Source organism: Dipteris shenzhenensis, chromosome 28 (genome assembly GCF_047967505.1).
Source record: "Dipteris shenzhenensis isolate YYH24624 ecotype China chromosome 28, Dip_SZ_1.0, whole genome shotgun sequence".
Lineage (NCBI taxonomy): Eukaryota > Viridiplantae > Streptophyta > Polypodiopsida > Gleicheniales > Dipteridaceae > Dipteris > Dipteris shenzhenensis.
This window is the reverse complement of record NC_141623.1, coordinates 20,888,080-20,903,670: the sequence shown is the minus strand read 5'-3', so window position 1 is coordinate 20,903,670 and position 15,591 is coordinate 20,888,080. Positions and strand designations below refer to the sequence as shown.

At 44.7% G+C, this 15,591-nt stretch overlaps 1 pseudogene; it reads right to left on the bottom strand.

Annotated features, from left to right (window-relative positions):
• Positions 1-4,096: 4,096 nt before the first annotated feature.
• Positions 4,097-6,370, bottom strand: LOC147883302 (pentatricopeptide repeat-containing protein At3g09040, mitochondrial pseudogene; annotated as a pseudogene).
• Between the last annotated feature and the right edge of the window lie 9,221 nt (positions 6,371-15,591).

Below are 15,591 nucleotides of genomic sequence, written 5' to 3'. Positions count from 1 at the left end.
GACAAGTGTAGCATAGGTCCTCGGGTCATGTTCTGGTAAGAGGTGTAGGCTAAAGCATGGAAAGCAAATCTCATGCACGCATGGGTGAGAAAGAGGGCTCGTTCATAACGATTGGTAGAGGCTCTCGCCTCCATGGGAGTTCAAGGGTTTAGAAGAGGATTTCAGGGTTCGAAAGGGGAGCAGGGTTGAGAGAGCTAACTAGGAGTTACAGGGTTCAGAGGGGGTCGCAGGGTTTAGGAGGAGTCCAAGGTTGAGGAGTAGAGAGCTAGTCTTCTTCGCGGATTCAAGGGGTAAGGGTTGAGGAGGAGGGACAAGGAAGAGAAGGGGGGAGGAGGAGGAGGAGAGAGGAGGAGGAAGAGAAGGGAGGAGGAGGAGGAGGAGGAGGAGGGAGGAGGGAGGAGGGAGGAGGGAGGAGGAGGGAGGGCGAGGAGGAGAGAGAAGGAGATGGGAGGAGGAGGAAAGAGGAGGAGGAGGAGGGAGGAGGAGGAGATGGAGGAGGAGGAGGGAGGAGAAGGAGGAGGAGGAGGGAGGAGGAGGGGGAGGGAGGAGGAGGAGGAGATGGAGGAGAAGGATGAGGGAGGAGGAGGAGGTGGAGGAGAAGGGAGGAAGGAGGCGGGAGGAGGAAGAGAAGGGAGTACAAGGGCAGAGAGTGCAAGGGTAAGGACATGCTAGAACACGATAGGCTAAGAGAGCATGGACGCAATGGAGATCAATTGCATGAACATAATAGTGAGCTTGAACACTGAACCCCAAGGAGTCGGAGCTTCATTCCATTGAGAGATATTTATACATGTTGGTCTCTATGCAATCCGTAGATACCTCCATGGTGGGACTTCTTTTGTAGGAGACCTTTTAGACAGGAGTCCCTCCACTTTTGGGGGGAACCTTTCGGGTCTCTACACAAAGTGGGGGGACCTTTTGGGTCTCTACACAAAGTGGAGGGACCTCAGAGAGTATACGCTTTTAGTCTTTCTCTCTAGAGCTTTAGTATTTCTCTCTCTAGATCTTTTCTAGAGAGGATTTTGGCTATCCTCATCCTTTAAGATTTATCATACCATCTTTCAAGCTCAAGATATTACACGCGGAGCTTTGCTGCTACTCTACACACACAATGCTCTCATAGTTGTCCTAGACTGCACTTCGAGCTCTTGTTGCCACAAGGTTAACAACTCCCTTGGACCAATTTGATTACCTGTCCTCGAGTTATGGTTGAGTCTACAAACGATGTTGTGCTGCGGTTTTCTTTACCCAATGAGTATGGTAAAGATGGCGGTGGCGATAGATGGAGCGAGCTTGTTGTCGATCTTTTCCTTGTAATCCATTAACACCGTTGATTGCTTGCTCAGTTTTTAAGAAGCCAGTGTCAACCATTTCTTCAAACAAACACACATAATGCCCTTGAAGAGATATGGCTCTTCGAAAGAGGCGACTTGTTGTTTAAGCATCTATCTGTTGATTTGGATTGAAGCTGAGGTTGGGCAAATGGTCATCAATGGTGAGGGACACCTCTAGGATGACTGCTAAGGCTTCACTGTATTTTGCACTTTCCTTGAGTGTTTTATCATAACTACTTTGCATAATTAATGCATGTTTTTCCAAGGCTCTGATGAGTGTTCCTGGCTTGCCCATTTGATTTTAGAGTTTCTATTGATTAACGGCCAATTGCAAGGAGCATCTACATTATCTGGATCATGATGATTGGCATCCCACTAGTAGCGATGGGGTACCGCATCAAATGTGGGATGTGTGAGAAAGGAAGATGGAGCCTGTATGTATTCAAGGAGGTACTTTTCATTGAGCAGCTTTGGTCTACGCCAAGCAAGCTATGGCTCCAATTTCATGCTAATGTCTGGAGTGATTTGTGCTTGGTGGATACTCATTGAAATTCCGGAGAGGTCCCATCCTCCTCTTGACTGCATGTTTAGGTATTGCCTCCAACTTGTTGCAACTCCCGTGTGGGTGTGCAAATTGGATCATCCAATTGTTGAAGCTCATTGATGGAATCATTAATGGTGTCTTCCATTGAAAACTCAAGGGAGATTGGAGGAATATGTGGTCTTGGGGGAGAGGATGAGGTTATAGGGAAAAAGCTTGAGGTCGAAGCAAGTAGTGAATTTGAGAAGATAGAAGTAGGGATGTTGGTGGAAAGTGGAGGAAGAGCAGGGCAAATTGATTTAGCAACTTGATAATCCTCAAGGGATGGATTGTCAAGTGTTGGAAAAAAGTTAGATGTAACTGGATGATAGGAGTTAGATGTAACTGTGCCATACTTATCTTTCTCCAACTCTCTGCTTTTATATGATGTTATGAATTGACAAATGTATTCTGTCATAGCAGGTGTTGGTAAGAAGGATTTTAGCTTCCAAAAAAAACTACCTAGTCCCTTTGACTGCAACAAGAAGTTGTAAGCATCAGGTGACATGGCAAACGTTGAGACTCGTGGCCATACAAGTTGTATTATTCCATTTGTTGCTAGCTCTTTGTTGGTCTGGTCATCGAGGTGTTCTGCACCTATATCCTGCATAGTCAATTGCTCTGCCTCAATTTCTCTTGTCTCTAGGATCCTTTGGTTCTGTGGCATATCTTCTTGGCGTGTTGCACTTATTTGCTCATCAGCATTACTATCCAGAACCACTAGCCGTGATCATTTTGGTGCTGACCTCTGGGTCGGTGATTCTGGACCGTGTCCTTCAGGTTGGTGATTTGAGGAGGGTTGTTGAGGTTGAGGTTTGGGTCGTTTGGCATGGTGTCACTTTGTCGATGGCATTGTAGGCCTTTTTCCCATCTTATTGGACTATCTTACCCTCCCCGACAGTGATGCCAAATGTTGTTACTGTTTTATATCTAAATTGCCATATTGACTCCTTGAAATTCAACAAACTATGCCTTTAATTATGGTAGTATTTCCAGAAGGTATTAAAAGGAGCCGTATCATTCGAACCCATCTTTTTTCAAATTGGCTTTGTGAGATGTTCCCTTCGTCTTTCCTCCATTGTATATCTTCGTATGACACTCCATCATGAAGTGCTAAAGATTGTCATTTGCCCATCTTTTCTAATAAGTTTTTTGTCAAGTAATGTAATCAGTCTGTTGACGATGAATTTTCTTGCTGAGCTTTCCTACCTCCTCTTTTCTTCTCGTGACTTAAAGAGAAACCAAACCCTCAAAAGTAGGTATCTTTTCCTGCACAGAGAGAGACAAAACAAATACCCCATATGAACAAGGAATTCAAAGCAAGGCAACAGAGAACATCTTTGTCTTCAACTTTGGAATTAAAAAAACAAGCTGATTCCTCAAGTCTTTATGTATGGAAATACATTTTCCCATACGAGCATCAAATAGTTGATTTTTGAGAAAGGGATTCTTAGAGATAGTCTTGATTTCAACGGTCTCCAAAAAAATATCGTAAGTGTCCTTGACCGACATGTTGATTACTTCTTGTGCTCTCTACAGATTTTCGATTCACTCCTTTTTCCTTGCATCAGTAGATTTGCTTTCATCTCCCTTGACAATTTCCATATTCTATGCCAAACAAGATGTCTTCTTTTGCTCATTTTACATCAATATTATTCGGGCAGTGTATTCTTGAAGCACATGCTGTACTACTATTGATCTGTGGCATGGCTACCGTTAGAGACATTCTTCCTCTCAATGCTCCAAATTGCACGAGTTGGCTAGCTACTGCCCTCCTCTCTCCCCTTCTTACGTGGTACCAGATCCTTTCCAAGTCCTTGTGGCATGCATTATCCAGCTGACTCTTGCAACAAACACTTGACAGAAGTGATCTCATGTTTTATCTTCTAACTCCGTCCAAGTTTTGTTGAGTCACTCCACCTGAATACTCTCTTCTGGGCATTTTCATGGTAATAACACCCAAAGAAATAGCCAGCTTCTCAATGTGGTGTGAATTTCCCCTCATCAGGGTAAAGCACATAGCCAGCCTCCCCCAGGTTCTCATACAGTTTGTGTAGATTTGCACTCGGCGCAGCTTTCACGTGTTTGTGGATCTATCTTATAATGAATCCATTGTGCTGTCAACCTTAATAGACCAGTGGCCAGGCTCCTTTTCCTACCCCTGTACCTCCATCGACTCAATTCAATCTTCCCATTTTTCAACCACAGCATAGATATTTGATAGTTGCACATAAGCAGCGGCATTTTGTGGATTCAGCTTCAGAATTTCTTTTCCAACATGTTCGGCTAGATCCACTCTGCCATTAATTCTGCAAGAACCAAGTAAAGTCATCCACAAGACCTCTCCAGCTGGAGAAGGCATCGCTTTAAGATAGCCATATGCTTCACCAAGGTGTCCTGCACGACCAAGAAGATCAATCATACATGCATAATGGTCAGTTGTTGGCATGATGCCATATTGTACAGACATTGAATGAAAGCACCAGTGGCCTTCATCCAATAGGCCGGCATGGCTGCATCCAGACAGCACACTGATGTAAGTAATTCCGTTTGGATTCACACCCTCCCGTTGCATCTCTTCAAACATTACTAGTGCCTCCTTGCCAAGACCTTGCTGAGCATAACCTGTGATCATTGCAGTCCATGTCACCACATCTCGTGCCTGCATTTCCTCGAACAATGCACGAGCACTGTCTAAACTCCCACATTTTGCATACATGTCCAAAAGAGCACTTGTCAAGAATAGGTTTGATTCAAATCCCATTTCAAAAATTTGACTATGTAATTTCTTGCCAAATTCTAGGGCTGCCAAGCTGGCACAAGCTTTGAGAATAACAACAAAGGTGCTTTCATTTGGCTTTACACCTTCAAACTGCATTTGTTGAAACAATGTGACAGCCTTCCCTTCAAACTCTTGTTCAATGTATGCTGCTATCATTGTATTCCATGATATTACATCATGTTCATGCATTTTGATAAAAACCTTGAATGCATCCTCAATTTTCCCACATTTTGCATACATGTCAACAAGAGTGCTCCCCATAAATACATTTGACTCCAAACCTCTTTCAATAATTTGAGCATATAATTTTTTACCCACTTCCAGGGCTGCCAGGCCACAGCATGCTTTGAGGACACTCACAAAGGTGATTTCCCCTGGCTCAATGCCATCTTGTTCCATTTTTGCAAACAATGTAAGGGCCTCTCTGCAAAAACCCTGCTGTGTATATCCTGCAATTATTGCATTCCATGATACCACACCTTGGTAAGGGAGGTCATTGAAAACTTGGCGAGCATCCTCTACACTACCACATTTTGCATACATGTCAACAAGGGTGCTTCCAACAAATGAATCCACCTTGATGCCACTTTCTGTTAGTTGTGAATGCAAATTTCTGCCCTGTTCGAGAGATGCCTCCCATATGCATGCTTTCAGGGCAGTAACAAAAGTAGTGCCAGTTGGCTTCACTCCTTTCTGCTGCATTTCCTCAAAAAGTTTAAGAGCCTCTTCCCCCAGCTCTTTCTGGACATAGCCTGTAATCATCATTGTCCATGAGACCACATTCTTTTCATACATTTTTGTAAAAACTCGGTGTGCATCCTCTGTTCTACCACATTTTATGTACATATCAAGCAGGCAGTTCCCCACAAACAAATTTGACTCCAAGCCACATCTGAAAATGTTTGCATGGAGATGTTTGCCATATTCCATGTCTTCCTGGGTAGCGCATGCTTTGATAACAATTGCAAAGGTAATATCATTCGGTTTGATACCTTGCCTTTGCATTCTTTCAAATAATATTATAGCCTCCTCCCCTGTCCCTTGCTGAGCATACCCTGATATCATTGCATTCCAAGATACCACATCTCTTTCATTCATATTGTCAAACACTTGGCGTGCATCTCCTATGCACCCACATTTTGCATACATGTCAGTAAGGGCGCTCCAAATATATATATCCGCCCCAATGCCAGTTTTTATGATGTCTGAATGGACCTGCCTGCCCTGTTGTACAGCTTCCATACTTCCACATGCTTTGATAGCCATAACAACCACAAACTTATCAGGCATTACACTTGTGCATCGCATGCATCGGAACAAATTGAAAGCCTGATGACCATTTCCCTCATTGACATATGCTGATATAATCGCAGTCCAAGAAAACAAATTGTGCTTATGCATTCTGTCAAATGTCTGGTGTGCATCTGACAGACTTCCACACTTGCCATACATGTCAACAAGGGTGTTTTCCAGAACAATATTTGGTAAAATTCCACTTTTGTCAACATGGGCATGCACTAGCCTACCATGTGTCAAAGCTTTCACTCTGATGCACTCCTTCAATGTACGAATGTAGGTATTTACGAGAACCTCAACACCTTGATTATTTATGAAGTCAAGGTTCCGCAAAGCCTCTTCTAAGTGTCCTTGCTGACAAAGCTTCCTCACATCCATGGCAGAACCATTAGAACCATTCCCATTTGTGCGCCCCTACAACACTGCTAAGTACAGGCCTTTGGACAGAAAAGCAGTGTTCTTTTTGCCAAAAAACATCTTATTATTAATCAAATCATGACTCAACATGAAAAGAAACTGCGACAAAGCATTCTAGTAGAGAAAATGCAACTGTTAAACTCTCAACCAACCAGTAAAGAACATAGAAGCATTCAAAGAACAAGTACAGGCCCTTAGTGGGGGCTTATTGGGATTCAAGAGAGTGGACCTGGCCTATGCACACTCAGAAGCCTCACTAGTCAAGATCTAAAAATTTATGAATCGATACAGTGGATGCAAATAGCAGGTGGAGGAAGAGAAATCCACACATGTAAAGAAACCGAAAGAAATTGATTACGACAAATCTATGGCATACCCAAAAAACTTTCGAATGCTCTTGTTCTATCTTAGAACACTTTTGAATAACCTCCGTGCAGAATCGTTGAGAGGGAGAAAGCTTCATGCTTTCAAAGTCTATTGGCCTTTCCCTCTTGGAGGAGAATTGCTCCTACCACAATGCCACTTGCATTGGTTCCTATGAAAAGTGGTTTTTGGGGATCAACTATTTTTTATAGCGGTCCTGAGACCACAACTTATTTTATGACGTTAAATCTTTCTTGTTAATTATGTCCCCATATAAAAGGTACTTTATCTAAGGTCAGATCAGTCAATGGGGATACTATCTCAAAATATCCAAAAAACATCTTATTATTAATCAAATCATGACTCAACATGAAAAGAAACTGCGACAAAGCATTCTAGTAGAGAAAATAGTGCAACTATTAAACTCTCTGCCAACCAGTAAAGAATATATCCACTTCTCCACATAATTCACACAAAAGCATTCAAAGAATAAGTATAGGCCCTTAGTGGGGGCTTATTGGGATTCAAGAGAGTGGACTTGGCCTATGTAGGCTCCAGAGCCTCACTAGTCAAGAACTAAAAATTTATGAATCGATACAGTGGATGCAAATAGCAAGTGGAGGAAGAGAAATCCACACAAGTAAAGAAACCGAAAGAAATTGATTACTACAAATCTATGGCATACCCAAAAAACTTTGGAATGCTCTTCTTCTATCTTAGAACACTTTTGGATAACCTCCGTGCAAAATCGTTGAGAGAGAGAAAGCTTATTACTTTCAAAGTCTACTGGCCTTCCCTCTTGGAGGAGAATTACAATGCCACTTGCATCAATTTCTATGAAAAATGGTTTTTGTGGATCAACTATTTTTAACAGCGGTCCTGAGACCACATCTTGTTTTATGACGTTAAATCTTTCTTGTTGATTCTGTCTCCATGTAAAAGGTACTTCATCTGAGGTCAGATCAGTCAATGGTGATACTATCTTAGAATATCTTTTGACATGCCTTCAATAAAATTGGACAAATCCCAAAAATGATCGCAAAGCAGTCAAACTCAAAGGTATAGGTCATGTCAATATCACGACCACTTTCTTTGGATCCATTTTCACCCCCTCGGGAGTAATAATGAATCCTAAATATTCAAGTCTTACCATGCACAGCACAGTTTTCTTTTTGTTTACATACAGGCTGGCTTTCCTCAAAGTACTAAACACTATTTGTAAGTGTTCGCGATGCTCAATAATACTTTTGCTAAAAACAAGGATATCGTCTATAAAATGTACTACGGGCGTAGTAAATCGTTCATAAGCATGATGAATGTAGCTGGAGCATTGGTAAGTCCAAACAGCATTACCAAAAGCTCATAATATTCAAACCTGCTTCTAAAAGCGGTTTTATGCACATCCTCGGCTCTAATGCGGATCTGATGGTAGCCACACTTAAGATCTACCTTGCTGAAAATTATGGCTCCATGTCATGCATCTAGCAAGTCATCAATCCGAGCCATCGGATACTTGTGCTTAATAGTGCTATTATTCAGTGCTCTGTAATCTATACAAAGACGAAAAGTATCGTCTTTCTTTTTCTTCAATATCACTGGCAAAGCAAAAGGTGAGAAATTGGGCTGAGCTTGAGGTATTCCTCCAGTTGCCTACACACCTCAGCTTCTTCAATAAAACTTAACCTATAGGGAGGCCTATTTACGGGTTCTGCCCCCAAGATAAGTTCAACCTTATGCGGAACATTCCGCTCTAGAGGTAACCTAGAAGTCCTCTACAATCTGATCAACCAACTTGGCCATCTCCCCATCTTGGGTAGCATTAGTGCTAGTCGATGGACCATCAATTGACTCTACTCCATAATGGTGAGGTCAGTGGTAGATGGCAAGGGACTCCACAAACAATTTTTAGCTGAAGCTATCCATACTATAGTGTATCTACACAACCAGAGTCCAACAAAGGTGGTAAATGGAAAGACTCCCATGAGCATATTCAGGTTAAAAATGTCTTTTCATAGGAAAGTACAGAGTCAAAATACAATCCAACCACCAAAGATATTAGTCAGCAAAGAGCACGACACCCAAGATGCTGTTGAAGGCTGATGGACATACCACCACGAGATGGTTACACGAGCCACCTTATCCAACACCTCCAACTAGAAAGGAGAGACTCCCTAGATGGTACATGCGCACCACATCATTTGATGAGCCTGAAGCTGGCACAAATAGTCTCCAAAGATCACAAAGGTTACAAAACCTAGTACTGGACATAAGCAATAGTTCAAAGGTTGGACATTGAGGCGGTGTTAAAGGATGAATGCTCCACCCTCTAGACAATGACCTAGATTAGATCCGCACCTATAAGGCTCCAAATGAGGAGAAGCCACGAGTAGTTGCATGGGAGGTGGATGGATGCGTATGGGATCACGGTTCAACCACTTATCAGCTATAAGATAGGCTGATTGTCATGTGCACGAATTGGTATCTGACGTGTACTGGGTGCACAAGACTAGATCAGGTAGCTTGGGGAGGCTTAGAGTTAGGCAAGCTTGATTCTCAGGTTGAGTGGCAAGGGTACGAACCAGTTAGAGGTCTTCGCTATTTTTGGCACTTGGGGCCCGAGTCTATATAAGGGGCCCAGAGGTTCAGTTCTCAGAGAGCCAATGGGAGCAAGTTTCGTTCCCAGGTGCTAGGTCTGATCCTGGACTGAGTCGCGAACGCGCGCTTGCATCATAGCGTAGCCCAAGGCCCAGCAGCAGATCCCAAGCTTCACAGCACCACCTGGTGGTACGGGACACCAGACTGGTTAGGATCTGGTTGGGAGTTTGTGCCAGTAGCTCAACTCGTGGCTCAGAGGGGACATCTCCTGATTCGGGATCACATCTCGTAGATGTCATGGTTGGGTGGTGAGCAGCCTGCTCAGTTTCCTCACGTTCGTGTGTTCTTGTGTTTGCTTGCAGATCAGAGGTTTCAGGAGTGCTGGGGTCGTGTCAGTTGGTATCAGAGCCAACTCCTGAGGTAGGAACTTTTGTTGCGAGAATTTTGGACGATTTTTTTTTTTCTCCAGGTATGCCCTAATTTCGAAATTCATGTTCATTACCCTGCAAGTGCTTGTTTGGTTCATCGATTTTGGGAAGTGGTTAAGATTAGGGGAAGAAGGTAGGAGAAAGCAGAGGGTGAGTGAATTCGAAGTTGAACTGAGGCATTAGGTAAGAGAGAGAACGAGGTGTAGCTTGGAGGGCCACAGAACGATTGCAGGGGGAGAGCGATTGTAGGTGAGAAGTGCTCATAGGAGTGAAGATATGGGCTGATCGTTGGTAAGCGATGGGCTGAGGCGGAGCTTTAGTTGCACCTAGGTATGGTCAGACTGAGCAGAGACCCGGAGTGCGCCATAGGCTGGAGCAGTTCGTTAGAGCAGTTCGCAGCCAAGGGGTGAGTCGTGGGGTGTGCCATGGGTGGGAGCAGGTCGCAGGCAAGGCTATGCTAATTCGGGGGGGTCTGGATGCTACAAAAAGCACCACCCCTCCAACTTGGGAGGGTGGGTTTTTTTTTTGACAGCTGAACTCTCTAAGAGTTGCGCCCACCTATTCTAGAGCATAGCGCAGCAGCAGCTCCTCCCCTTATCATGACCCGTGCGCAAGTCTCTACCCCTCTACGCCCCTCTTGACGATTCCACTCTTAGGTTCCGCCTGCTGCAGATTTCCGTGCAGGCCAGCAAGGAGCTCAGCTCTTGGATTGACAGCCTCCGCCAGCCCCTTCTTCTTTCGACCAGCCAGCCTCTTTCTCTCATCCCCCTCTGTTTCGTTAGATTTTCTCTCTATTCCAGTCTCCTCATTTCGAGCCCACCTATCCCTTCTCTTCTCTCAGCCTATTTTCTTCATCAGATTCGATTTAGTTATGGCTGATTCTGTAGACCCTGAGCTTGTGATGGGAGACCAGGATATGAACTACCATGCGGAGGATGACCAGGGTCTCTATGATGATCTGATTATGAAAAAAGCCTTCAGTGAATTCACCACTGCTCTTGATGGAAAGTTTGAGCAAGTTAACACGAATCAAACGGGGTTGACACAGCAACTCCAAGGGATTCAAACTACACTCACACTTTTGACTAGCACTGCTCAGGCGCTCACGCATGTGGATGCCATGGCTTCAGTGTTAGGTCCGAACATCACTCCAGATCCTTTTCCCGGAGATCAGAACTCTCGTACCAAGGAGGTTGTTGACACTTGGTTGCACAAGTGGCAAGTACACTTCAAGTTTCACCCTTACCCAGATGACAAGAAAATACAGCTTGCAGCCGGGTTTATGTCAGGAAAGGCTTTATTGTGCTGGAAGGAACTCCAACCCAAGCCTGCTACATGGATAGAATTCGAAGGGGTCTTCAAGAAAGAGTTTCTGAAGAAGGAGGAAGATTATGATATTGTAGGCAAGCTCAAAGCCCTCGATATGTCCAAGCTGAATATGACTTTTGAGGTTTATCTTCAGAGGTTTCGGGATTTGCAAACCAAAGCTACAAAGATGGATCCAGTGACCTTGTTAGGTTTCTTTGTGGATGGTTTGCCTGACTCCTACAAGTTACAGATCAAGAACAACAAGTGTACCACGTTGCAAGAGGCCATGAATTGTGCGCGCATTTATGATGATACCATGGCCAGTGCAAAGGGAACCACAGTTGCCGACACGGGTAGGAAGAACAAGAGGAAGTTCTTCCAGTCTACCACTGGTACCAGGGAGTCGAAGTCTATAGACAACGCTTCCAAGAAACAGTTGACTCAGGCAAAGAATGGTCGTGCCCGTTTCCTTCGTACCTTGAAGCTAAAGAAAGAGGGACGTTGCTTCATCTGCGAGGAGCGGGGCCACACTAGGAATGATTGTACTAAGCGCAAGAACCAGAAGCAAGCACCGGGACCGAAGCTCCAGGCGGGCCGGGTACCAAAGCTAAGGGAGCTAATCAAGTTTCGATGACAGGTATTTCTATAAATGTCATTACCTACCCACTTTCTTGTAATTGCACTTTTAATACTTCGTTATTTGGTTCCCATGATCTTTTCCGAGTTTATGGTGGAAGGATCGCCAAAGAGCCCAGTCAGAGAGGACGATCATGGGCGTTTTCTCTAGCAACCCATCTAGGGGCAGCAAGGGACTAGACATAGCAGAGAGTTGGAGTGTACGACTCTACATACTCGACCTCGGGTGGACAATAACACGAGGACTACAAATGTCTCCTCTCTACTCTTTCACATGTGAAGACAAACCATGGGAGTGACAGTGGCACTTGTTGGACAACAAGCTTCCTCTCGGAGGCTACAGAGGAGGGAGGGACCAAGACAGCCTGGACATGCTAATCAGCAGCATCAATCCATCATTGATTTTCTTCCTCAACAACGCCCACACTCACCAGATCTAGAGTCAATTGTCAAACGAGATCATCTTGTCTATCCTCAGCCCACCGGTGCAATTGGTCCCACAGACAACATACACAAGTCCAATCTCCCTGATGGATGGCTCATTTGGCAGCTAACAGCCAATGGCCATCGTTGCCAATTACATTTTGGGTTCTCTCTTGCAGCAGCAGCAGCAGCGACAACACGATGTATTTAAATTCTTATTTCAGATATCAACCTTGGGTAAGGGTGCCAGTTTTTGTGGGCCCACCCCTTAGCTTTCAATGTATTTGGGTTTTTTTTAGTCCCATAGACCCTTTGGTCTTTCATATAGCTGTTAATACTCTCTCTCTCTCTCTCTCTCTCTCTCTCTCTCTCTCTCTTCATATAGCTGTTAATCTCGGCGCGGCTCTGTGGGTCCCATGGGTCATTTTTTGGCCCCCCGAGGACGCTAATAAATTCTACTTCTACTTCTACTTCTCTCTCTCTCTCTCTTCACGCACAGTGCTTCACCATCGCTTATCCTTCTGAGGTGAACCACTGGAGATAGTGTAGTCCTACACATACTTGGGAGCAGTCTTCACAGGATCCATTTCACGATGACTCAGGAAGCCAGGGCATGACTCACACGGGGGCAAAGTGCTTCCACTCGACTAGAGAGACAGTGCTTCCAGGTGCACTTTAAGGATCCACCGATGAAGAGCTGGCTTTTCGACACTCTAGTGAGGCCGACTGCCATGTATGCAACACCTTTCTGGGGGAGTGATCTCCCGGTGACAAAACAGAGGAGATTTGAGTGCGGCTATAGGTGACTATGGGATCTAGGATGATTCAGAGCAAGCCCTGAATCCCACATGAGATAGTACGGGCAGAGTTCGCCATGACACCTCTCCATGTTGATGCCATCTTTCCAAACAGTGGCATTCATCCATTGACATCTCTCTAGATTAATGCCATCTTTCAAAACAATGACATTCATCCATAGAGTTTTGGCCTTACCTCAGATTATCGAGGTTGGCACTAGAGTCATCCAGTCAGCTAGCAGAGAGCGGGGCCGATACATGGTATGCACGTATATCCGCATGGTTTGCCATGCACAGTATTTAGATGGGCAGGCTTCCCCCCTTTCTGTACAGCATGGATGCGCCGCTTAAGTCGATCCCACGAGACGAGATTAACCGTATCATACGGTTAGATCTCCTCCAGCTCCATACATCTCGGACTTGGGGGGCACCAAGAGTTCCCCACCAAGATCCAATTCTATCGTGATCACTTCCTGAGAGTATCAGAGGAGGGATTCATCATCAAACCCCAGCATCTGAAGGACAGAGGAGTCTCACATGCACTGAGGATCACCATTGGACAGATGCGTGTCATAGAAAGCACAGGTGTATCGAGACAACAGCAGATCTCTAGGTTATCCACACTGGAGGTGGTTGAGACCGAGAATGATTTTCTATGTGCCCGCCTAGCCTACTATGAGATCCGGGGGCAATACCACTGTCTCTTTTAGGAAAGGAACGGCTTCGGTCCACTCTTACAACTGATCCACTTCCATGACCAAGTCTCCATTGGGCTCTATCTGATTGAGATGTGGCGACACAGAGAGACACAATTGCGATAGATCAGAGAGCAACAACAGTCGACCATGCCACGAGATATAGAGGTAGACCGAGCATAGCAACATGTCACAGGCTTCTATGCATTTGAGCCAACTCTTAGACCTAGCCCTGGGGTAGAGGAGGAGCTAGCTGATATGAAGGTAGTTTGGATCAATTAGAGAGAGCCGACACGGCGCTGCAAAGAGAGGGTCGCAGAGATCACACGCGACATGGAGAGCGACCAGAGCACACACGATCAAGGTCCGGCCTATCTCAGCTTTCCTCAGAGGAGACCGCCAGAGACGAGGAGTCACTCTAGACATAGCCCAATGGGTCTAGAGATCGAGGAGACCACGACCCCCACCACAACGTGAGATAGCTCAACGGACAGAGATCCGAGATATTTTCGCAGCTCACAGTGCTAGGCTTCAGCTTTTGAGCCCCAGCTCTCAATTGCTTCAGTTTGTATTTGACTTTTGCTTGAGCTCTTGAGCTCTTTAGCTTAGCTTAGCTTAGCACTCAGTAAGGGCCCTAGCGTGCCCTTTGCTACAGCCCATCGAAGCTTGAATGAGTTTTTTCTCTTAGTATGCTTTGTCCCATAGGCCTACAGGGCCTCCCGAGGACGTTAATATTTCTTTCTTTCTTTTCTTTCTTTCTCTTGTGTGTGAAGATTTCTTGGTCAATATTTGCATATGTGCACAAGGGAAACTTCTCACACATGCCTAACCATACTAAGGATCAAAAGTTGATGCACTAATAAGAGAAGCAAATTCACCCATTGTTTCCTCAAACCCAGTACAAATGCTTTATTGTAGACGATTGACATTCGGCAGACTAGGTGACCTTATATTAACCAGCATTTCCTCACTGCTGTATTCAATATTTTAACAGCCAACCCTGAATCATCCTCTCATAAAATCTGGGATCAATGTCATGGTGACTCTAGAGCCGGTGAAGAACATTGTAAAGACTAGTCATCTGTTAGCTGAGTCTTTAATATGCCTATATGGGAATGTGTTTGACGTTTCATGTTTCCTTCTTAGGTTGGTTTGCCTATAGTGTTGAGACTTCTACAGGCAAGTCCTTTCTCAATCAACAGAAGAATGGTTTTTCCATTTTGGTGGAACTTTGAGCATTGCTCCTAAGGGTGAACCCTTCATCATGAATTAAGAAATGCAAACTGTTCCAAGAGGCAACACGGAAAGCGTCTTCTAAAATAACTGAGTAACATGATTACCCATCCTCCACAATTCCAGTCTTCGAGTATGCACATTGCTTAGTCCCTTATACTGTGTAAGCATAGCCATTGGTTCATCAAATGTGACAGCTGAGCATGCACTCTAGGGCATTGCAAGTGTGTATGATAGCCTTCAAAGATGATGACACCAACAAGAGACTTTTATGCATGTCTTATGAAGATATTTTACAAAATGAAAGCCCTTCCGAATTTACTCCAATATGCAGCAACTTTATTGTGAGAATTTTAAGCCTTAAACAGTCTGCATGTATGTTCCATTTCTATGGCATGCTGCCTGTCTATCAGCAGGATCTTCCATAAATTAGTCATGTTGACCATTAGCAAGCAAACCCAGTCAGCTGGCCAACCAGGAGGAAACATGCAGACTGTCAATCTGATGTCGAGTGCCCCATGTCACCCCTAGATTGCGTTGGCACTGGCCAGGATCTGGTCGGCCAATTTTGTGGGATGGGATCTGCCAGATCTAAATGGACCTGCTGGGCTATAAAAGCAGCCCCAGGTGCCCTTATTTGACAACGTTCCGTCCATTCAGCTCGGAGCACTTGAACCATGTGCATTTTCAACATCTGTAATAGA